Source organism: Urocitellus parryii, chromosome 8 (genome assembly GCF_045843805.1).
Source record: "Urocitellus parryii isolate mUroPar1 chromosome 8, mUroPar1.hap1, whole genome shotgun sequence".
Classification (NCBI taxonomy): Eukaryota; Metazoa; Chordata; class Mammalia; order Rodentia; family Sciuridae; genus Urocitellus; species Urocitellus parryii.
This window is the reverse complement of record NC_135538.1, coordinates 54,624,323-54,650,016: the sequence shown is the minus strand read 5'-3', so window position 1 is coordinate 54,650,016 and position 25,694 is coordinate 54,624,323. Positions and strand designations below refer to the sequence as shown.

The window sequence follows — 25,694 nt, the reverse complement described above, 5'->3', positions numbered from 1 at the left end:
TTGTTTAGCTTAACTTCTTCTAAGAGGTGCCCATCTAAGAGTGGTTCTCAGCAAAACAGAACCACTCAAAGACCAGTAAATATAACAATACATTCCCAACTTATGCCAGTTTAGCCAGAATCTCTGGTGGTAGGGCCCAAGCACGTGTATTTTAAAAATACCCTTCAGGAGCTGGGGATGTAGCTCAGTGGTAGGTCCCTGCCTAGAATGCACGAGGCCCTGGGTTCAATCCCCAGCACAGGCAGAGGAAAGGTTCCTCAGATAATTCTAAGATGCTGCCATGGTTTAAAAACAAAACAAAACAAAACAAAAAACAAAACACCCGAGACTGTGGCCCATGTTTCTCTTTACCCCTAATGAGCAAGGGATTGCAAATCACCGCTCCAACTCTACAGGACACAGCATTCAGTGTTTCATTAGAGAGAGGCATAAGACTGAAGAAACAGATATTGTTATGCTGAATTATTCGGTATGATAAAAAAAATTATAAAAGGGTTCAACAAAATATAGTACAGAGATGTGAAAGAACTTTCCCCCTGGACTATTCCAAATGGTAATGTTCCTGTTAGCAATATTGTCACTGCCAAGAAGATTTGTGAATAGTAATTTATTTTCATTCCTTTCAGGATGCACTCATAGTATGTCAGCTGGTTATGATATATTCTGCACACTAAACAAAATAAATGCTGCTGGGGTTTCCAGACACTTAAAAGATTCTGAAGAACTGACTGAAATGATCAGCAGTATAATTCTCACTTATTATTTCACAGATATCATAGTCTTATATCATACTATGATATCATAATCACAGATATCATACCATCCTAATGCATTTAGGAACAAACAACCTATTAAAAGAATGACCTTTAAACTATCATCAACAGCAATGAAATGAAAATTCAGGTTTGGGAGAAGGGAATACTCCAAAGATAAAAAGGACACCTACATTCTTCTATAGCACTCCTACTAAACATGTTTTAAAAACCTATTAATATGCTGTCCCCTAAAATGAATAGACATCAATGACATAGATCACAAACATTATTTCAAGCTATAACAAAATTCTACATATAGAAAAGTAACTACTATCTGGTAGATTGTGATAATAGTTCTTTAACTATATGGCTTTGTCCTTTCAATTTACTTACGAAAAGACCACTGACTTATTTGCTTGATATGAAATAGTAAATAGGAAAAAAAATAATTACAAACTCTCCAAATTGTCAGTGATGGAAAATACAAAGAGGTACAATTAAGTAATCTCAGAGGATAAACCATGACCATACAATGACCTTGGAATTGATTTCTACATTTGTTTGTTTTCTTACATTTCCACAGACTACTAAAATTTCCATAAGTCATTTATTCTTTCCTTGAGAAACTTTATTTGGCTATTTGTGTATCTGGTGCTATTAACTCACAATAATTTTACATCAAATCCCATAATAAAACATGATTGAGGTTGAATTCTAAAAAAAAAAAATCAAAACACACAAAACAGGAAAAATACCACCCTAATGCATTTAGGAACAAACAACCTATTAAAGAGACTAAGTGTGTCTGGCAGAATTCTAGAGATGACAGAAAACAAGAGGAAACAACATTTCTTAATGTCATTTAAATATGCACACAGGAGACAGGGAGATGTGCTAGGACAAAGAATCAACAGGAACTCTTCTCTTCCTGCACATATAATTGGGATTCATTAACAATAAAGGAACAGGTGTCTTGGGACTCATTTATATAGGCTATTAACTATTACGAGCTGCTGGTATCCAAATTTATTTTAATACTAGGCAACAGATTAAAAATAAATACAAATTTAAAGTCCATCTATTAGCATGTGAAAACAATGCCTAGCTTTGCAGAGTGTAATTTAATACAAAGGTATTTTTCTATGGTCCTGATCACAGGACACTGAAGTTTATGTACAACATTCCCTAAGTCCCAAAATGAAGACCTTCATATTAAACTCCATTTGAATGCAAAAATAAATGAACAGTCTTCTGTCTTGATAAAATTAAACAAGCGTTATTTACTAAGAACTGAATTCTTATTCAAATTTAAACAATGATATAAACAAGTATCCATCTTTTAAAAAAGCAGGGGAGGGTATCAGATGCACATCAACTTCCTGCCCTAAATCTGGTTCATTTCACCACATATTATACTACTTATTTTGAAAAGCCTGAGTGGCAGTAGTTAACTTCTAATTTTTTTACTGTCTCGTCTGTGAACAATGACTAAGAAGCTAAATGAGCAATTTGAGGAATCTCTACATCTTACTAAAAGCTATGTTAAAATCGGAAGTGCAGCAGGGGCAATCTAGCCCTGTGGCTTTTTTTTTTTTTTGTAGTGCTGGGGTTTGAACCCAGAACCTCATATATGCTAGACGATTATTGTACCACTGAGCTACATCCTCAGCCTCTAATACATACATATACACACACATATTTTTTTTAAACAAAATAACAAGGTATGAAGGGAAGGGAGAGGAGATGAGAATAGGAAAGACAGTAGAATGAATCTGACATAACTTTCCAATGTTCATATATGAATACATGACCAATGTAACTCCATATTATATACAACCACAAGAATGGGAATTTATACTCCATGTATGTATATATATAATATGTCAAAAATACATTCTGTCACAAATAACTAAAAAGAACAAATACAAATATTTAAAAAAAATAACAAGGTATCATGAAGCTAAGTAATTTGGCTATGGTAAACACAGCAATATTTTGATCACAAAAACTGTCAAAATACTACTATACTATAAAATCAGCACAATAGGCTCAAAAGCAAGATGGCAGTTCTCTTGAGACTGAGTGTCCTCTGTGGTGCTCAGGGAGGCCAAGTTCTATTCCATCAAACTCCAATGGTCAGAATGCTCCTGTCTTGCCATTTCTCCAGGACCAACCTATCCCAGGATGGTGTAGAACACACAGTACATTCACCTGTTACCAACCTGCCATTCTGATTCCAAGGCTGCATCTCTCCATTGGACTAGCAAAAGGGTTGTCTGTGTTCAGCTTTTGGGCCTACTTCAGGGGCATTTCAATCATTACTCTGCAATGTACTATTTCCGGGCTATAGTCTTCACTCTCCCTAGTCACTGGGGCCTTGGATAAGTTGTTACTATGTTCATGGGGATGCATTGCAGAAAGCTGCCAAAGCAGGCCTTTTGGTACTCTCAGCTTTAATCTTTGCTGGTCTTTGTTATTTCAGCTATCCTGATGTGAGCATCTGCAAAGCTGTCACCATGCTGTGGAAACTCTGACCTTTTTGACTCAATCCTTTAAGAACTCATTATATGCCTCCTTGCCTCTGCTCTGTCATGCCATTCATTTCACAGTAAGAAAAGAAGTAACAGGTAAGTCCACCAGTCGAAAAATCTTCTAATCACATGGTTATTTTGCAATTTCATTATGGAAAAGGTTTGAGAGGAAGTGTATCCAAGAAATTATGAGAACAAGTTCTGTATTCTGATGAGTTAATGGTTGTTCCCTAGCTCATAAGATTCATAGTATATTTAAACTTCAATCCTGGCACGGTGACTCATGATTGTGATCCCAGTGGTTGGGGAGGCTGAGACAGGAGGATCACAAGTTCAAAGCCAACCTCAGCAACAGCGAGAGAGGCCCTGAACAACTCAGTGAGACCCTGTCTCTAAAAAAAATATAAAATAGGACTGGGATCCCCCAAAAACCAAATGCAGAATGTTTTCTCTGATATGTAGATGCTGATCCATAATGGGGATGGGGGAGGACATGGTACGAATGGAGGAACTTTAGAATAGGGCAAAGGGGAGGTAGGGGAAGGGAGGGGGCAAAGGGATAGGAAGGACAGTGGGATGAAATGGACATCATTACCCTAAATATATGTTTGAAGACACAAATGGGGTGACTCTACCTTCTGTACAACCAGCAACATGAAAAATTGTGCTCTGTGTCTACTATGAGAAATGCATTTTGCTGTCATGTATAACAAATTAGAATAAATAAATAATTTTTTAAAATAGGGCTGGGGATGTGGTTCAGTGGTTGAGTGACCCTGAGTTCAATCCCCAGTATCACCCCCCAAAAAAAACAATGAAAAAAACTTCATATATCAGCTTTTGCCTTTTAATTTGTCAATCTTTTAAAGAAAATTCAATTTAATTAGTATCCATATATGATCATACTTCTGTATTTGTCTTGGGAATAATTAACAAAGGGAATGACTGTTAATTCATGAGTAAAGACTTTGCAGAAAATTAGTATTTAATTTTTGGAAACTTTCCTGTCTGTTCAGTTGATATCAGATACTAATGGTTACATATCATAGAGAAATTTTAAAATTAGGAGATATTGAAATCTCAGATTACAGATTTCTAAATCCTAGGAAGGGAAGCTTGGAGAGCTTCTGAATTTAGAGAAGTTCCAGTAAGGGAAGATCTTTCTTGTAGATGTTTCAGAATATTCAAATTCCAAACAGACTTAATCCTCAAATGTGTTTTACTTGTCCCTAAAATAATCTATCCGCAAATATAAAACTATAAATAATAAATTATTTTCCCATGGTGGGAATTGCTAAAGAGGAGATATTTTAAAAAGTCAGTATAATACTATCTATCATCCAAGAATAATGTGAAAATTCAGTGGGTAAATTGTTGTTGATGCTATTTCAGATGTGGATTTACCCATGTCTAGTTGTTCTGTTTTTAATTTGGCTTATTTACTTACATGATATTCAGACAATGATATTTTTCCTACCTAATTCAGAAGTATTAAATGATTATGTTCTTTGTGCCACACTAAAGAGATTAAAGATGGCACAACATGATTTATTTCTATAGGTATCTAGGAAAAGTCACTGTAGAAATAAAAACAATCAAAAAATTGAAATTGATGGGGCTAGGCTTGTGGCTCAATGGTAGAGTACTTGTCTGGCATGTGTGAGGAACTGGGTTTGATCCTCAGCACCATATAAAAATAAATAAATAAATAAGGCATTGTGTCCATCTACAATTTAAAAAATATTTTTTAAAAATTGAAATTGTTGAGATTCATGACTCTTTTGGGGGAGAGGGGTAATTATTTTTATTTTTTTAATTTTTAAAATTTGTTCTAATTAGTTATATATGACAGTAAAATGCATTTTGACACATTGTACACAAATGGAGCACAACTTCTCATTCCTCTGGCTGTACATGGTGCAGAGTCACACCAGTAGTGTAATCATACATGTATACAGGGTAATAATGTCTGTCTCATTCTACCATCCTTCCCATCCCCACAGCCCCTGCCCTCACTCCTCACTGCACAATCCAAAGTTCCTTCATTCTTGCCTATCCTTCCACCCCCAAATATGGATCAGCATCTGCTTATTACAGAAAAATTTTGGTTTTTTATTTTGGGGGATTGGCTTCCTTTTCTTAGCATGATATTCTCTAGTTCCATCCGTTTACCACCAAATGTCATCATTTCATTCTTCTTTAAGGCTGAACAATATTCTATTGTGTATATGTACCACATTTTCTTTATCCATTCATCTGTTGAAGGGCATCCAGGTTGGTTCCATAGTTTAGCTATTGTGAATTGAGTTGCTATAAACATTGATGTAGCTGTGTCACTATAGTATGCTGATTTTATCAAGTCCTTTGGATATAAACCAAGGAGTGGGATAACTGGGTCAATTGGTGGTTTCATTCCAAGTTTTCTGAGGACTCTCCATACCGTTTTCCATAATAGTTGCACCAAATTGCAGTCCCACCAGCTATATATAAGTGTACCTTTTCCTCTACATTCTTGTCAACACTTATAATTGCTTCTATTCATGATAATTGCCATCTGACTAAAGTGAGATGAAATCTTAGGGCAGTTTTGATTTGCATTTCTCTAATTGCTAGAGATGATGAACATTTTTTTCAGATGTTTTTTGATCGATTGTATTTCTTCTTCTGTGAAATGTCTGTTTAGTTCCTTGCCATTTGTTGATTGAGTGATTTGGTTTTCTTGGTGTTAAGTTTTTTGAGTTCTTTACATATCCTGGAGATTAGTGCTATATGTGATGTATAGAAATGCATCTGATTTATGGGTGTTAATTTTATATCCTGCTATTTTGCTGAATTCATCTATTCGTTCTAGAAGTCTTCAGGTGGAATTTTTTTGGATCTTCTAAATATAGAATCATGTCATCGGAAAATAATGATAGTTTTTCTTTTTCCTATTCGTATCCCTTTAATTTCTTTCATCTGTCTGACCGCTCTGGCTAGAGTTTCAAGGACTATGTTGAATAAAAGTGGTAAAAGAGGACATCCCCTGTCTTTTTCCAGTTTTTAGAGGGAATGCTTTCAATTTTTCTCCATTTAGAATAATGTTGGCCTTGGGATTAGCATAGATAGCTTTTACAATGTTGAGGTATGTTCCTACTATGCCTAGTTTTTCTAGTGTTTTAAACATGAAGGGGTAAGAATCGTGATGCTTAAAACTACAGTAGTATTTTTAATGGTACCAATCTGTTATGAGGGGTTATATACTGTAGGCTATTTAATAAGATCCCTAACCTCTAGACACCAGTAGCATCCTCTAGTTCTAACAACCAAAAATGTCTACAGACATTGCCAATATCCCTAGGAAGGCATAATCACCTTGGTTAGAAATCACTAGATAAGGCAGACCACTATAATTTAAGTTGATTTTCAGATTAATGATACATATTAAATATTGTCCAGAGGCAAAGAAAATTGGGAGTTTTAGTGTTCTTTTAAATAGCTTCAGATATAAGACTATGAACATTAGAATAAATGAGTAGAGAAATAAAATCACATATTCAATGTCATGATGTAGCTCTGGTTTTGATTTTATAGTTTTTTGTCACTAACTGCTAAAAATTCCAAAGAAATATGAAATGAGGAAAATGAGTTCATATTCCTAATGAGAAATAAGTATCTTTTTAATATTAAGACTTGTCAAATTAGAAACTGCTCCTCCTTCCCCCAAAGAACCCTTAGTACTACTTCTCCAAATCTTTCAAAATATAACTTGCCATTTTCTTATGCACAAATTTCATAGAACTACAATTCCAGCTGGTGTCTAGGAATAAGACCTTTAATTAGTTCATGTTTAACCTATTCAAAGGCCTAAGACTAAGTATTAAAACAATACAGTTTTGTTTTTATCCTCTGTATATGAATTTTATGGGCAAAAAAAAATCCTGTTATAAATTTCATACTTTCCAAAGGTCTCAAAAATACTGAAGGTTTATTATACTGGAGAGTGCTAAAATGTTAGCTCAAGGGCCAAATAACAAAGGTGGCAAGTGAACACTGGATCTACATAATATATAAAGGGGAAAAACTGGCTTTCTCTGTCTCAGGCACCTTTTTCACCTGTGAAAGCACAAAACTCTGAACAACTATTCATTATTGGCAATGCCTCATTGAAATGTGGGGCACTGTGCATGTGGAAAGTACTGTAGAAGAAGACATCAAGAAAGAAAGATGGACAGGAAATGTTTGCGACTCAGTGACTAAACGTGAGTTGGCTTAGCTTAGGATCTAATTTAAAAAGAATCAGGCCCACTAGTGGGATCATTTGTGAGATAGGCCTGCCATCAGTTCCCTCTATGCTTCCAAGAGGAACCTATGGGCTCTGCACTGAAAAGAAAGAAAACAGAACAGTGGATGAATTTGAGAATCATAACCACCAAGAGGATCAGGCTAATTTTGATTCTAACTTCACTTAAAAAATTACCAATTGGTCTCAAGTTTTCATACTCAACAAACTTTTGTTTCTTCAACATTATATAAGAGAATGGTCAGTCTGTTTTTACAAAAGGATGCCTACAGTCTGAAAAGTTCTGTTAATACTGTTTTGTTTTGACTAGTATAGTGATATCTCCAACATTAGAAATTTGGACATAACTTACTATATCTAAATTTACATCCTGGGCAGTATTTCCTTTAACAGAAACAGAATTTTACACTACGTGAAAATTTAATTTACAGTGTTAGAGGTATAGAGATATCTGATTCATATTGAGGACAACTTATTTTTAGTTGGGAAAACTGCAGTGCCAGACTATTTTACATTTAATGCTATACTTTACATATATTATAATATTCATGATGTATGATAAATATCCAAATCCTATTTGGAAAACTTTCACTGTGAAAAATTAAAATTTTAACAAACTGGTGCTTCACATTTTAAACCACGTTCTCATTTTTAGAAAGTAAACATACCAATCTGACAAATGATATTAAACCTGTTACTAATAAACTCAAAATCTTTTTACATTCCTTGAATAATTCTAAATATTGAAGGTAAACATAATATAAATGACAATAAAAATTTCAAATATGTAAAAAACAAATTAGGGGCTGGGGTTGTGGCTCAGTGGTAGAGCACTTGCCTAGCATGTGTGAGGCACTGGGTTCAATTCTCAGCACAGCATATAAATAAAATAAAGGTTCTACAACAACTTAAAAAAAATTGCAAAGAAAACAAATTAGTATCCTGCATTCTAAGCACTTATTGTGGGTATTTCAATAAGGTCTGTAATTTAGTAAAGGAATGATCTAATTATTATTGAATTATTACTAATTTAATAAAGAATTCTTTAAATGCAACAAGCGATGTGCTGCTCCAAGCTATAGAAAAAAAAACAGTAGTGAAATAATTGGTGTTCTCTGGTCCATTTCATTTTTTAAAATATTTATTTAAAAAAATATTTATTTTTTAGTTGTATTTGGACACAATACCTTTATTTTATTTATCTATTTTTATGTGGTGTTGAGGATTGAAGCCAGGGCCTCGCACATGTTAGGCGAGTGTTCTACTGCTGAGCCACAACCCCAGCCCCCATTTCATTTTTAATTTGTGTTTCAAGAAAACCTTTAGGGTTGACATTTTCTATTTGACTTTATAAATGTCTTTTCTCTAAACTATTATTTCACTTAAGTACCAAATCATCTATATTTCTACACAATGGAAATCCTCCCCAAAGACTAATCAATCAAGAATTTAATTATAAAAATATGGTCATACGATAATAATATAAGACATAGCATCACACATGTAACACAACCCAAATCACTGGTGCCTTAAAACATATGTATAGAGGATTCCAACTATTATTATGATGAAATGAGCTGGTTGACAACCCCCCCTCAAAAGTGACCATTACGCTGGACAAAACCGTCAAGGGCAATAATTTTAGAACCAAGTAATTCAATCAAGAGCATACATTTCATGAAAACCATACAACTTTAGATAAGAGCCGTGTGAGACCTGGGGATGTAGCTCAGTTGGCAGAGTACTTGCCTAAAATGCCCAAGGCCATGGGTTTAATCCTCAACACCACCAAAAACAAATGAACAGCAGGAGTCTATGATGCTGTTGCCAGAGCTGTGCCCACCTCCATCCCTGAGCTCTGCTAAGAGTAGTAGTGCAGTCAGAGCAGGATGGGCTGTGAAAACAAGCAGCTTTGTCACCTCTGCCAAGGCAGGGCTCATTTGATCTGGAGCACTGATAGTTAAATAATGATCTCTAGCAAGTAAACAGAGATGGATTGAGGCTCCAAAAGCCTGAATAAGTAAACCTGATTGGGGCAAAGAACATACTAACAGACTAGTCAGGAATTTAACAGGGAGTTCCAGCAGCTGGAGAGGCCTGAACCTATATATTTAGAGTTGACCAAAGGCTGTGTGCCTTTCACAGAGAGCAGAGAAAGCTCAAATATCCCTGGGTGATGTAGCTTGCAGTTGTGTGCAGGTAAGACATAAGAGGAAACAATAGAAAATAAAGGCCAGAACAGCCTGAAATTTGAATGTGCTCTCCATTTCACACACAGATTCATAAGGAGAGACTGGAAGCTTTATTGGCTCAAGATGTTTCAGCATAGCTTCTGACCAATCTTTAGCTGATAACTAAGTTCTACAGATGAAGGAGCAACTGCTAGGAAGCCAGACTTACCCCCACCAACACCAAAAAAAAAAAAAAAAGCACACAGATATTGCAGCTGCATGTCACATCACACAGGATACAAACTTTAAAGGTTTAGTCCAGGCAAGTTACAAAACAAGAAGCAGCAATCACCAAGATTACCAATGGAAGGGACAAGTCAGAAACTGAAGTTACTAAAATACATTATCACGTAAATGTCCAGCATTCCATACACAGCTAATGAGGCATGCAAGAAACACGAATATGTGATTCATGAGAAAGCAGTCTTTAGGAACTATTTCCAAGTGTCTTTAAGATATTGTATTTAGCAGACTTCAAACTAGGTATTATAAATAAGCTTTAAAAAAGTAAAGAAAATAATGTTTAAAAAATTAAATAACTCAGGGAATACAGAATCTTGTTAAAGTATAGAAATTATTTTTTTTAAGAACCAAATGGAAAATCTGGAGATGAACAATAGGCAATTCAGTAATAATATGTGGAATTTCAATACTCCATTTTGAACAAGGATACAGAAGATTTTAATAGATATCATTATCAACCAACTTGATATACCTGATATTTATAGACTGTCGTGCACAATGAATACAAAACACACATTCAAGTATACATGAATATTTTATACATTCTGGTCCACAAAACAAGTCTCCACCAATTTTAAAAAACCTGAAATCATAAATTCATATTCTCTGACTACAATAGAATTAAGGCTTTCTCAAATAGAAAGAAATGTGGGGAAAAATCAAATATTCAGAAATTAAACAACATACTTCTAAATAGCCCAGGAATGAAAGGGGTAAGACAGAAACATTTAAAAATATTTTAAGCTGAATGAAAATGAGAACATACTAAAATTTATAGGATGTAAGTAAATAAATATTTAGAGGGAAATTTACAGCTTGTAATCAGGAAAGTCTTAAATTGATAAGCTCCACCTTAAGAAACTAGACAGGAATAGCAAACTAAACCCTAAGAAAACAGAAAATAAAGTTTAGAATGAACATCAATGAAGTAGGAAACAGAAACAATAAAGAAAAATCAATGCAACCATATAGTGGCTATTTTAAAAGATCAATAAAACTTACAAGTCCTTAGCTAGACTAAAAAAAACTAAGAAAAATAAGACAGAAGAAACCAAATTCATAAATGAAAGAGAAGACATCAGTACAGAATCTATAGGAATTAAAAGGACTATATGGGAATATTAAGAACATTCTTATTCCAACAAATGAATATGGATAAAATGGTCAAATTCCTATAGTGTCACAAATTTCCAAAACCAATTCGACAAGACATAGAAAATATAAATAGACCTATAATAAATAAGCTAAATTATTAATTAAAAACCTACTCACATAGGAAAGACCAGTCTAGAAAGAATTTTTTGGCAAGTATCATCAGATATTTTTTAAAGAAATATGGTTTCTCTACAAACTCAGAAAATAGAAACTTTTCAACTCATTCTATGATGTTAGTTACTACCCTAACACCAAAGACGAAGACATCACAAGAAAACACATTTCTCTCCTTCATAAATGTCAGGAAAATCCTCAATAAAATATTAGCAAACTTAATCCAGCAACATAACAAAAAAGGCTTATATACACTGTGACTAAGTGAGACTCATCCAATGAATGCAGTTTAACACTAAAAAATCAATAAATACAATGTCTAAATTAAAAGGATAAAAGACAAAACATCACCATTTCAAAAGATATACAAAATCACTTAACAAATCCAGTACCACAATAAAAACTCTCACTATATGAGAAACAAAAGGACCTTAACCTAATAAGCAACATCTATGAGAAATCTACCTAAGACTGGGAGCAAGGTAAAGATGCCAGTTCCTGACACTTCCGTCCAACATTGCACTGAAGGTTTATTGCTAGTGCAATAAAATATTAAAGGTATACAGATTGAAAAGGGAAAAAGAAAAAATTGTTTTTATTTGAGGCTGATCATCTATGTAGAAAATTCTTCAGGACTTAACAATATACATATAGAATATGTGAATTTAGCAAGGTCTCAGGATATATGATCAATATATAAAATTCATTGTATTACTGATAAGATGCAAGGAATCAGAATGAAATTATAATGGAATGAAATTAGAAATCAACAGCAAGGAGAATTATGAAAACTACACAAGCACACTGAGATTTAATAATACACTTCTGAATAATGAGTGGGTCATCAAAGAAATCAGGGGATAAATTACAAAATTTTGAATCAAATGAGAATAGGAATACAACCTAAAAGAACCTATGGGACACAATGAAGGCAGTTCTAAGAAGAAAGTCTATAGCTGTGAGTGCCGACATGGAAAAATCAGAAAATCTCAAGTAAGATCTCTTAATTCTATTAAGCTAGTATCACACTGATAACAAAGCTGGATAAGGACACAGCAAGAAAAGAAAATTGTAGACCAACATTCTTGATGATCATAGATGCAAAAATCTTTAACAAAATACTTGTAAATCAAATTTGACAACATATCAAAAAGATCAAATATCATGATCAATTTGGATTCATCCCAGGGATGCAAGGATGGTTTAATGTTCACAAATCAATAAATATAATACACCAAATAAATAGAATTAAGAACAAAAATCTCAAGACCATCTTAACAGATGTAGAAAAAGCCTTAGACAAAAATTCAACATCCCTTCATGTTAAAAATCCTGGAAAAAAATAGGGATAGAAGGAACTTACCTCAACATAAAAATGGCTGTGCATTACAAGCCCAAAGCCAACATCATGCTAAATGATAAAGAACTGAAAGCATTTTCTCTAGAATCAGGAACAAGACAAGAATGTCCATTCTCCCCACTCTTAATTCAATATAGTACTAAAATTTTAGCCAAAGCAATTAAGTAAGAGAAAGAAATAAAAGGGTTACAAATAGGAAAGGAAGAAGTAAAATTATCCCTATTTGCAGATGATATAATCTCCTATACTTAGAAGACTATAAAAGTTCTAACAGAAGACATCTAGATGTGATAAACACATTTTGTAAAGAAGTAGGATGCAAAATTAATATTCAAAATAACTTTTCTATACACAAATAGCAAACATGCTGAGAAAGAAATCAGAAAAACAATTCCAAACAAAAACAAAAAACCTCAGAATAACTTAAGAAATAAGACCTCTACAAGAAAAACTAATAAAACATTAAAACAAGAAATAGGAGTAGCAACCCAACATGGCGGCCGGCGAGGAAGCAGCACTTTCAGTATCTCCACATTAACGGGATCAGAAAGACCCATTAATACGCCTAGACTCTACCTGCTGAGGAACTTCTAGCAAAATTCCGCTGAAAGGAGACCTGCCGGGAATTAGTAAGTTTATTAGAGGTCACAGTTTGTCCCAGTCGAGTGAATCTCGGCCACGCGGTGCACAGGTCCAGTCCCGCCAGCCGCCACCTGCCCAGCCTGGCAAACAGCCCCTGCCCTCCCGGCTCTGCAAACGGCCCTGCCCGCACAGCGAACGGCTCCCCCTCCAGCCGGCTCAGGAGGCGACGTGAAGAGACTCTAACCAAGCCTTTATGAAATAGCGAACCGGAAACTAAAACCAGAGATTGAGTCAGACCAGAGACAAACCAGTCCCACCCCTCCCTTCAGACACTCCGGCAAGGAGCCAGGGGCCCGCCATAGCAGAGAGGGGAAGTCACCAAAGTTCGGCCAATGAGATTCCTTCCCAGCGGAATCTACTTTAGCAAGTGTGTGACTCCCACCCACATCAGATACAAACAACCAGGAAACTTCAAAAATCTCTCCATGGGCGTGACCATAAGGGCCAAGGGACTCCCGACCCCCAACTCCCCCTAATGCCAGTGTGACTGTAGGGGCGGAGGCAAGCAGAGAAGACTCCCCACCCCCAACTCCCCCAACCGCCAACTGAGAGGGCGTGACGGTAGGGGCAGAGGGAAACAGAGGACACTCCAGACCCCCAACTCCTCCTACCGCCAGCAGAGTGGTCGTGATTGTAGGGGCTGAGGGAAGCAGAGGGGATCCGTGACTCCCAACTCTCATTACCACCAGTGGCGACACCAAAGGTCTTAGCCACCAGCTTCCGAGGGCGTGCCCACCAAAGGGGTCCGGAAAAATTAAACTATTGACTCCCAGACCACAGCTCCACAGCACTGGGGCTTAGATGAATGACAGAGAGAGTGCTCAGTTGTTCGGGAAATAGGGCACACAATGGGGCTGAAAGTGTAACCAGATCCTTGGGGAACCACCTCTGGTGAGCAGGACCTGGCTGGCTGGCAGGAGGAAGGGGAGGAGGGGCCGTAGAAGTGAAACGGCTCTGGACCAACAGGATTGAGAGACTCCCAGGAGCCGCCTCACAGGGATTGCTGTCGACACACTGAGGGCAAAACTCAGCTCGGAGGGCACAGCTCTGCCTACGGGAAGAGAAGAAAATGGATCTCTAAGACCTAATTTTATTACTTATTTTATTTTATTTTTTCTCTCCCTTTTCCCTCTTTCTTTCCCCTTTCAAGTTTTATTGTTCTTTCCATTCTCCTCTATGCTGTCTATCTCCCTCTCCTTCTTTCTTTTCAAGAGCACCTTCCTTCCCCTTCCCCCCAACTTTCATCCCAAGCATTACGTCCTCCATTACGTGTAATTGTCTAAATGCAAATAGGCGAATGTTTCAAGGCCGTCTATAGGGCTCCTAAATACCTAGCTACTAACAACACCCTGATCCAATCGACGGTTAGTATCCCCCTTCAGTAGAGCAACCTTCTAAAGTAGCCAAGACATACTAACCCTTATACCTTCATAGCACCTAACCTAAAGTCCTAAGAACAAGCAACAAATCACTATATGCATTCTGAATCCGGAAGCCCTTTACAAATTGAATGAATCAGCTCTAAAGTACAATGAAGCCCAACATCTCTAGGCATAATCTCCCACCACAAAGGAGAGACAACAGAGATATACAAAGCCAAAACAAATGTATAGGAGAAAGCAGTTACAATGCAGTCAAACAGAGCTGGAAAGTAATGTGAACAAAATGAAAAAACAAGGGAAAAAAGGATTACAGATAATGCAGGACAACTTAAATCTACAGGAGGACCTAGAAGCATCAGAAACATGGACAGGGAAAGAAATCAAGGCATACCTAACTCAGATGGAACGGAATATTAGAGAAGACATGAGACAACAAGTCCAAGCATTGAAAGTATATTTTGAAAACGAACTAAACAAACAAATTCAAACTGCAAAAAATGAGCTTTACCAGGAGATAGAGATCTTAAAAAAAACCAAACAGTAATCCGAGAAATGCAAGAAACCATAAACCAGATTAAAAACTCTAACGAGAATATTACAAATAGACTACATCAAGTAGAAGTCAGAACATCAGATAATGAAGACAAAGTTTATCAACTTGAAAAGAATATAGTCAACACAGAAAAGATGCTTAAATCTCACGAGCAATCTATCCAAGAGATATGAGATCTCATAAAAAAACCAAATTTGAGAGTCATTGGGATAGAAGAAGGCACAGAGGTTCAAACCAAAGGAATGGACAACTTATTAAATGAAATAATCCTAGAAAATTTCCCTGAGATGAAAGATGGAATGGACTGCCAAATCCTGGAAGCCTACAGGACCACAAACACCCAAAACCGTAATAGACCAACTCCAAGACATATAATTATGAAGACAGCCAACATAGAGAACAAGGAGAGAATATCAAAACATACGAGAGAAAAGAGGCAGATTACATTCAGGGGTAAACCAATTAGGTTAACGACTGATTTTTCATCACAGACTTTGAAAGCAAGAAGATCCTGGAACAATGTATTTCAAACGCTGAAAAATAATGGATTCCAACCAAGAATACTGTATCCAGCAAAATTAAGCTTCAGATTTGACAATGAAGTTCAAATCTTTCACGATAAACAAAAGCTAAAAGAATTCGCAGCAAGAAAACCAGCACTGCAAAGCATTTTGGGAAAAATTCTACAAGAAGAGGAATGGAAAAATAGTGCCCAAAACTAACAGCGGGAGGTATCTCAGTAAAGGGGGAGGAAAATAACCAAAAAGTAAAAACTAGCCAAACTAAAATAAATAAATAAATAAACATGACTGGAAAGTACAAATCATATTTCAATTGTAACCTTAAATGTTAATGGACTAAACTCCCCAATCAAGAGACACAGCTAGTAACATGGATCAAAAAAACAAATACAACAATATGCTGCCTTCAGGAGACTCATATGATGGGAAAAGACATACACAGGCTGAAGGTAAAAGGTTGGGAAAAATCATACCACTCACATGGCCCTCGGAAGCAAGCAGGAGTGGCCATACTTATATTGAATAAAATCAACTTCAAACCTAAGTTAATCAAAAGGGATAAAGAAGGACACTATATCCTGCTAAAAGGAACCATCCACCAACAAGACATAACAATTATCAATTTGTATGCACCAAACAATGGTGTGGCAACGTTCATAAAACAAACTCTCCTCAAGTTCAAGAGTCAAATAGACCACAACACAGTAATTATGGGTGACTTCAACACACCGCTCTCGCCATTAGACAGATCCTCCAGACAAAAGATGAATAAAGAAACTATAGAACTCAATGACACAATCAATAACCTAGACTTAACCGACATATATAGCATATATCAACCATCATCAAGTGGATATACGTTCTTCTCAGCAGCACATGGATCTTACTCAAAGATAGATCATATATTATGCCATAGGACAACTCTTAGTAAATATAAAGGTGTGGAGATAATACCATGCACCATATCTGATCATAATGGAATGAAACTGGAAATCAATGATAAAAGAAGGAAGGAAAAATCCTGCATCACATGGAAAATAAACAATGTTACTGAATGATCAATGGGTTACAGAAGACATAAAGGAGGAAATCAAAAAATTCTTAGAGATAAACGACAACTCAGACACAACATACCGGAATCTATGGGACACAATGAAAGCAGTTTTAAGAGGGAAATTCATTTCCTGGAGTTCATTCCTCAAAAAAAAGAGAAAACCAACAAATAAATGAACTCACACTACATCTCAAAACCCTAGAAAAGGAAGAGTAAAACAACAGCAAATATAGCAGAAGACAAGAAATAATTAAAATCAGAGCGGAAATCAACGAAATTGAAACAAAAAAAAAACATTGAAAAAATTGATAAAACTAAAAGTTGGTTCTTTGAAAAAATAAATAAGATCGACAGACCCTTAGCCATGCTAACGAAGAGAAGAGAGAAAACTCAAATTACTAACATACGGGATGAAAAAGGCAATATCACAACAGACACTACAGAAATACAGATTCTAATAAAATAGAAGACAGTGAAGATACCGATAAATTTCTTAAGTCATATGATCTGCCCAGATTGAGTCAGGAAGACACACACAATTTAAACAGACCAATAACAAAGGAAGACATAGAAGAAGCCATCAAAAGACTACCAACCAAGAAAAGCCCTGGATCGGATGGGTACACAGCGGAGTTTTACAAAACCTTCAAAGAAGAATTAATACCAATACTTTTCAAGCTATTTCAAGAAATAGAAAAAGAAGGAGCTCTTCCAAATTCATTCTATGAGGCCAACATCACCCTGATCCCGAAACCAGAAAAAGACACTTCAAAGAAAGAAAACTACAGACCAATATCTCTAATGAACATAGATGCAAAAATTCTCAATAAAATCCTGGGGAATCGAATGCAAAAGCATATCAAAAAAATTGTGCACCATGATCAAGTAGGATTCATCCCTGGGATGCAAATTTGGTTCAATATACGGAAATCAAAAAATGTTATTCACCACATCAATAGACTTAAAGATAAGAACCATATGATCGTCTCGATAGATGCAGAAAAAGCATTCAACAAAGTACAGCATCCCTTTATGTTCAAAACACTAGAAAAACTAGGGATAACAGGAACTTACCTCAACATTGTAAAAGCTATATATGCTAAGCCTCAGGCTAGCATCATTCTAAATGGAGAAAAACTTAAGGCATTCCCGCTAAAATCTGGAACAAGACAGGGATGCCCTCTCTCACCACTTCTATTTGATTTAGTCCTTGAAATACTAGCCAGAGCAATTAGGCAGACAAAAGAAATTAAAGGCATAAAAATAGGAAAAGAAGAACTTAAAATATCACTATTTGCGGTTGACATGATCCTATACCTAGAAGACCCAAAAGGGTCTACAAAGAAACTACTAGAACTAATAAATGAATTCAGCAAAGTGGCAGGATATAAAATCACGCATAAATCAAAGGCATTCCTGTATATCAGCGACAAAACTTCTGAAATGGAAATGAGGAAAACCACCCCATTCACAATATCCTCAAAAAAATAAAATACTTGGGAATCAATCTAACAAAAGAGGTGAAAGATTTATACAATGAAAACTACAGAACCCTAAAGAGAGAGAGAGAAGAAGATCTTAGAAGATGGAAAAATGTACCCTGTTCATGGATAGGCAGAACCAACATCATCAAAATGGCGATATTACCCAAAGTTCTCTACAGGTTCAACGCAATGCCAATCAAAATCCCAACGGCATTTCTTATAGAAATAGATAAAGCTATCATGAAATTCATATGGAAAAACAAAAGACCCAGAATAGCAAAAGCAATTCTAAGCAGGATGTGTGAATCTGGAGGTATAGCGATACCAGATTTCAAACTGTACTACAGAGCAATAGTAACAAAAACAGCATGGTACTGGTACCAAAACAGGCAGGTGGACCAATGGTACAGAATAGAGGACACAGAGACCAATCCACAAAATTACAACTTTCTTATATTTGATAAAGGGGTTAAAAGAATGCAATGGAGAAAGGATAGCATCTTCAACAAATGGTGCTGGAAAAACTGGAAATCCATATGCAACAAAATGAAGCTGAACCCCTTTCTCTCGCCATGCACAAAAGTTAATTCAAAATAGATCAAAGAGCTTGATATCAAATCAGAGACCCTGCGCCTGATAGAAGAAAAAGTTGGCTCCAATCTACATATTGTGGGGTCGGGCTCCAAATTCCATAATAGGACACCCATAGCCCAAGAGTTAAATACAAGAATAAACAAATGGGACTTACTTAAACTAAAAAGTTTTTTCTCAGCAAGAGAAATAATAATAGAGGTAAATAGGGAACCTACATCCTGGGAACAAATTTTTACTCCTCACACTTCAGATAGAGCCCTAATATCCAGAATATACAAAGAACTCAAAAAATTAAACAATAAGATAACAAATAACCCTATCAACAAATGGGCCAAGGACCTGAACGGACACTTCTCAGAGGAGGACATACAATCAATCAATAAGTATATGAAAAAATGCTCACCATCTCTAGCAGTCAGAGAAATGCAAATCAAAACCACCCTAAGATACCATCTCACTCCAGTAAGATTGGCAGCCATTATGAAGTCAAACAACAATAAGTGCTGGCGAGGACGTGGGGAAAAGGGTACACTTGTACATTGCTGGTGGGACTGCAAATTGGTGCGGCCAATATGGAAAGCAGTATGGAGATTCCTGGGAAAGCTGGGAATGGAATCACCATTTGACCCAGCTATCACCCTTCTCGGTCTATTCCCTGAGGACCTTAAAAGAGCATACTATAGGGATACTGCCACATCAATGATCATAGCAGCACAATTCACAATAGCTAGACTCTGGAATCAACCTAGATGCCCTTCAATAGATGAATGGATAAAAAAAATGTGGCATTTATACACAATGGAGTATTACGCAGCACTGAAAAACGACAAAATCATAGAATTTGCAGGGAAATGGATGGCATTAGAGCAGATTATGCTAAGTGAAGGTAGCCAATCCTTAAAAAACAAATGCCAAATGTCTTCTTTGATATAAAGAGAGCGACTAAGAACAGAACAGGGAGGAAGAGCATGAGGAAAAGATTAACATTAAACAGAGACGAGTCAGGGAGAGAAAGGGAGAGAGAAGGGAAACTGTATGGAAATGGAAGGAGACCCTCATTATTACACAAAATTACATATAAGAGTTTGTGAGGGGAAAGGGGAAAAAAAACAAGGGAGAGAATTGAATTACAGCAGATGGGGTAGAGAGGGAAGATGAGAGGGAAGGGGAGGGGGGATAGTAGGGGATAGGAAAGGTAGCAGAATACAACAGTCACTAATATGCCATTATGTAAAAATGTGGATGTGTAACCGATGTGATTCTGCAACTTGTATTTGGGGTAAAAATGGGAGTTTATAACCCACTTGAATCAAATGTATGAAAGATGATATGTCATGAGCTTTGTAATGTTTTGAACAACTAATAAAAAAAACAAGAAATAGAAGAAAGATTAAAGATGAAAAGACCATCAAGGTTTATGGGTAGGCAAAAATTAATATAATAAAAGGATCATATTACCAAAAGCAATCTACAGATTCAATGCAACCCCAATCAAATATCAATGACATTCTTCCCAGAACTAGAAAAATAAATAAAGTCCTAAAATTCATATGGAAGAATAGAAGACCTAGAATAGCCAAAGCAATTCTAAGCAACAAAACAAAACCCAAAATACTGGAGGCACCACAATACACAATTTCAAATTACACCAGAGCTACAGTAACTAAAACAGCCTAACACTATAAAAACAGAAACAAAAACCAATGGAATTGAGTAGAAGATAAAAAGACAAACCCACACAGATACAGTTTTCTGATTCTTGACAAAGATGCCAAAAACATTCATTGGAGAAAAAACAGCCTTTTAACAAATGGTGCGAGGAAAACTAGATATCCATATGTAGAAGAATGAACCTAGTTCCTTATTTCTCACCTTGCACAAGAGTCAAGTCAAAATGGTTCAAAGACCTAGGAATTTAACCAGAAACTTGGCAACTACTGGAAGAAATCACAGGGAAACTGTCTAAAACATAGGCACTACCAATGACTTTCTCCCAGGACTCCTATACCTAGGGAAATCATACGAAGATTTAATCAATGGAATAGCACCAAATTAGAAAGCTTCTGCACAGCAAAGTAAACAAGAGCATGAAGCAAGAGGCTACTGAATGGAAAAATATCTTTGCCAGCTACTCTTCCCATAGGATGAAGATCCAAAATATATGTAGACCTCCAAAACTTACCAAACAAAAAAAAAAAAAAAAAAAGAAAAAAGAAAAGAAAAACCAGCCCAATCAATAAATGGGCAAATGAACAACTAAATAGACACTTCTCAAAATAAGTATAAATGGCCAACAAACATTGAAAATTATTCAACATCTTTTGCCATCAGGGAAATGCCAATCAAAACTACACTGAGCTTTCATCTCATTCCAGTTAGAACGTCTATCATTTAGAATACAAATAACAGTAAGTGCTGGTGAGGATGTAGGGGAAAATAATTCTTTTTTTTAATATTTATTTATTTTTTTTTTAGTTTTCGGCAGACACAACATCTTTGTATGTGGTGCTGAGGATCGAACCCGGGCCGCACGCATGCCAGGCGAGCGCGCTACCACTTGAGCCACATCCCCAGCCCGGAAAATAATTCTTAACTATTATTAGTAGGAATGTAAATTAGAATAGCCACTACGGAAATCAGTATGGAGGTTCCTCTGAAGAAGAAATGAAACCACAATATGATTCAGTTATATCATTCCTCAACATTTATCCAAAGGAACTAGTCAGCATACCATAGCAGTAACATGCATGTTTATAACAGCACAACCAACAATACCCAAACTATGGAATCAGCTTAGTTGTTTGTCAACAGATGAATGGATAAAAAAATACACGAAAAAATTTAATATTTGTGTGTATATGCCACACACACAGTGGAATCTTATTTTGCCATAAATAAAAATGAAATTATATAATTTGCAGGAAAATGGATGGAACTGGAAAGCATCGTGTTAAGCCAGACTTCAGAAAATCAGAATCACCAGAGAGAGGGAGTGATGAAGGGACAAGAGAGACCTTTGAGAACATCACCTTGTAACCTATAGTTACAGTTCTAGTTAATGCTCAAGAGTTTCTACAGATTTGCTAAAACTTTATAGCAGCATCAACTTGAGGTCCAGGTATTTTTAGCACACATTACTGACAAGACTTGAATAATCCAGAGAATACTTATCAGCAATCATTAGAATATGTTTCAGTGAAAGCATCGGCAACTCTTCATTAAATCATTTGCACAAGATCACCTTCAAAAGTCATGTCAGTTTGAAGAAAACAAGACGATGCAAAGATCTAAATACACTACCGGATTTTGATTTCCACAAAGAATGTCATCAAAGCTCCTTGATCTGCAGTTTCCATTGGGAACTTTGCATTCAATAACATCTGCAAAATTAAAGAATCTCCAAAGATAGCATGGTGTGGTTTACAAGGCTGAATTTTGAGTCTGCCATTTAAGCATAGTTGGAGTGTATTTCAAAGATAAGGAAGTACTTATTAAAGAATTTTAATTTCTCCCTCTCTAATTATGATGCAGAATATTCAAGTATCAGCTTTGTTCTTTCCCCATTTAGCAAACATCAATTCTAAACTTACAGATAACAACTGTAGAATAATTTATTTTATCACCTTCTGTTAAGTAGCATAGGGCAAGATCATTTTTAATGAAGCTAAGAAAATCTGTGTATCTCTGAGCCTCTGGTTCCCAGGTCACAATCAGAGCAACACTCCTTTTTATCTCTTTAAATATAGTTATAGTAAATGCTTTAAGAAAATATCAATCACTAGAAGCTAAAGAAAAGTATACTGAATATGAGACAGTCCTATAAAATATCAGTAAGAAAAGCCCATTTTAAAAGTTAAAAGCATATGTTAGAATATACATTATTCTCATGTAATCTTTCTAATTACTCTCACAGGCATTTTTCCCCCTAACTTATAAGTAAAAAAAAAAAAAAAAAACAGTTACTCATATTAGGGAAGTATATCAACTTGTTTTTACCAAAGGATCAGCATATTTAAAATTCAGGTATATTGGAAAAGGAAATAGAATATTTTATATTTTCTTTTTTAACTCCTTAATAATAAGAAGAAAAAGTCTAAGTTTAAACTGAATTTAGCAATGATAAAAGGACAGAGATGCTATCTGCAGGTTATATGGTCCCATGTTTTCATTTACATCAATTGATGGATTGATTTCAAGTTTTCTTTGTAATCTACTAAACAATGATGAATAGATTTTCTCAAAGTAAATGCTAAATGCTTCGTGGCATGCTGAATTATGTCACTTTAAAGTGAAAACATTCCTGTGGAATGTAAAACTGGCAAAAATACATGAGTAAGAATTAGTAATCATGAAGAGACACAGAAAATTCCTAGAGACCAGGGAAACTCCATAGGGTTCTTAAAGCATTTTAGTATCTAGGATACCTTAAATGCTAGTTCTTTAAGGAATTATTTACAAATCAACTAAACAGTCTGTCAAAGGTTCTATCTATCAAGAAGAGACCTAACATGTATTGATTTCCTATTCTAATACAGGCATATGCTAGAATATACATTATTCTCATGTAATCTTTCTAACTACTCTCACAGGCATTTTTCCCCCTAACTTGAAAAACAAAACAAAACTGGTATCAGGAATAAGAACTTGCTTATAGTTGAACCAAGGCAAAATTCAAACCAAGGACCTAGACATCTTTTTTTAATTCACTATGAGCAATTAATACATTAGAGATGCTATGCTCAAAGATTCAGTTAAGTAGAAAGTAATAACCATTTACCATTTCCTGATGCTGTAGACTTCTCATCATAGTCTCTCAGGAAGTCTGAAAAGGTAGTCAACAAACGGTGGGCTGAAGGCAAGGTAATTATGCAAAGGTGTCTGCAAATACCAGCTTGCTTTCTTTCTTTCTTCCATACTGGCTCTTGGTTTCTCCCTTAACTACTATACACTGGTGGTTTAAAGAAACATGTTCAATAAGAACAAATGAATCACAAAGGTAGTATAGCTATTTTAAGAATTTCTAGATAGATAGCTTTTAGGGAAAATTCATGGGAACTCCATTTAGCCTTAAGGGAGAGGCTAGGGGGCAAAAAGAAACATAACATTAACATAACATAATTCATGCCAACCATTAATCCTTCCATGTTAGCAAGAGGAAAAAAAACTGATTAGATTCTAAACAAATAAGTGAATTTAAAGCAGAATGCAAATTGACAAAGTCTAAGCCTCCCTTTTGTTTCCTAATATATTTAGGTAATTATGGGAATTCTAAAACTAAACCTACATACTTAATTTTTGCTTGACAGATCTAGTAGTCCATTTTATAAGTATATTGAGTAATGCTGTGTAATTTCTTAGTCTACAAGGCAAAGTGAAAATGGCTTTCAAAAGGTTAAAGAATTAGAACTTAAGAAAATGAGTTGAGCTTAAGAAAAAAAATGTATCTTATCTGCTGTAATATTTTTACATCATTATGATCAGAATTACTTATCAGGAAGACATGTTAAATTTACATTTTAGAATTATTCTAAATCTAGAGACAGCTAGTAGCCTTATCTTGTTGCCAACTGTTGCTTGTGTTGTTACATGCTCCAATAGAAATTCAAGGTGGGTCTATTTATTTTTTCTTCAATAGTTCCATCAGTAACTTCTACATAAAGTTATTATGAAAGCTAGAAAGGAAAATAAACAATCATTTTCTTTCTAAGCTACATGCTACCAATGTTTCCATAAAGGCCTGATGGGAATTATCCCCCTAACTATTTTCTGATAGAGATCACAGTTCATTAAAGCACAGAAGATATAATTCTGGGGTTCAAACTCACTGCTTTTTCTAACTCAGGATGACAGAAAAAAGTAAATGTGCTAGCATGGCTCTCAGCTCCATTTCCAGGTCCAGATTACTACTTACACCAAGAAGAAAACACCTCTTTCCCCTTAGGCAAATGAGTAAGATGTTCTCCTCTAAAGAGAGGGTCCTGTGAACATTTTATAAATTATCACCAATTATAGCAAATAAAGGCAGCTAATACTCTTAAGTACTGCTGCCAATGTTATTACTTAATATTAGATACAAAAACTTGTTCCCCTCAACTGGTATGTTTGAACTGACTTTTGCTTTTTGCAGTTTAGTACAGAACTGTGAAGTCTTTATTAAGCCTGACAATCGCTTAAGTTCTACTATGTGACAGGCCTCCTAAGTACAAAAAATAAAGCCCACTTACTACCAAATCCATGTGTACAAGACAGATCAGTTGGGGGAAAATATGAAATGCTATTAACAAAGCGTTTTTAAGTGCCACAATAGTGCACAGCTTATGACAGAGTGTAGGGAACTCCTCCTAAGGGAGACTTGCTGGACTTATGCCATTTTCATAGTATCTTTTCTTTATTGTTGGGTAATATTCCTATTTTATCTCTTTAATTATTTTAAACATGTATTTTACAGCCCCTTCCATTTTTTTCTGTATCTCAGGTTCCTGAGGTGCTAACACTTCTGTTTACTTTTATTTATGGTAGGTCATGTTCTCATATATTTATAATTTCTGTTTGCGAGTTTACTACTTCATATTATTTTCTTAGTGGTAATCAAATACACCCTGAATTCTGGAAATATTACTACAAATCACTTTGGTTTTGTTAACACTGGGATCACAGGAGACCAAATACTGATGTGGTTATAATGGAACCCCACTTTTTATTCTGGTGCTGGGGATTCCATACAACACAGACAGGGTAAACTCAGACTCAAAAGACAATAAAACAGGTTTGAGGGTGGTGACAAATTATATTT

At 35.5% G+C, this 25,694-nt stretch overlaps 1 protein-coding gene and 1 pseudogene across 4 annotated transcripts in view; one reads left to right on the top strand and one right to left on the bottom strand.

The window, feature by feature from the left end:
* Pdss2 (decaprenyl diphosphate synthase subunit 2) overlaps nt 1–25,694 on the bottom strand; it is a 268,265-nt gene that overhangs the window by 183,418 nt on the left and 59,153 nt on the right. The gene's annotated exons all lie outside the window — the stretch shown is intronic.
* On the top strand, nt 2,816–3,289 carry LOC113183372 (succinate dehydrogenase [ubiquinone] cytochrome b small subunit, mitochondrial-like; annotated as a pseudogene).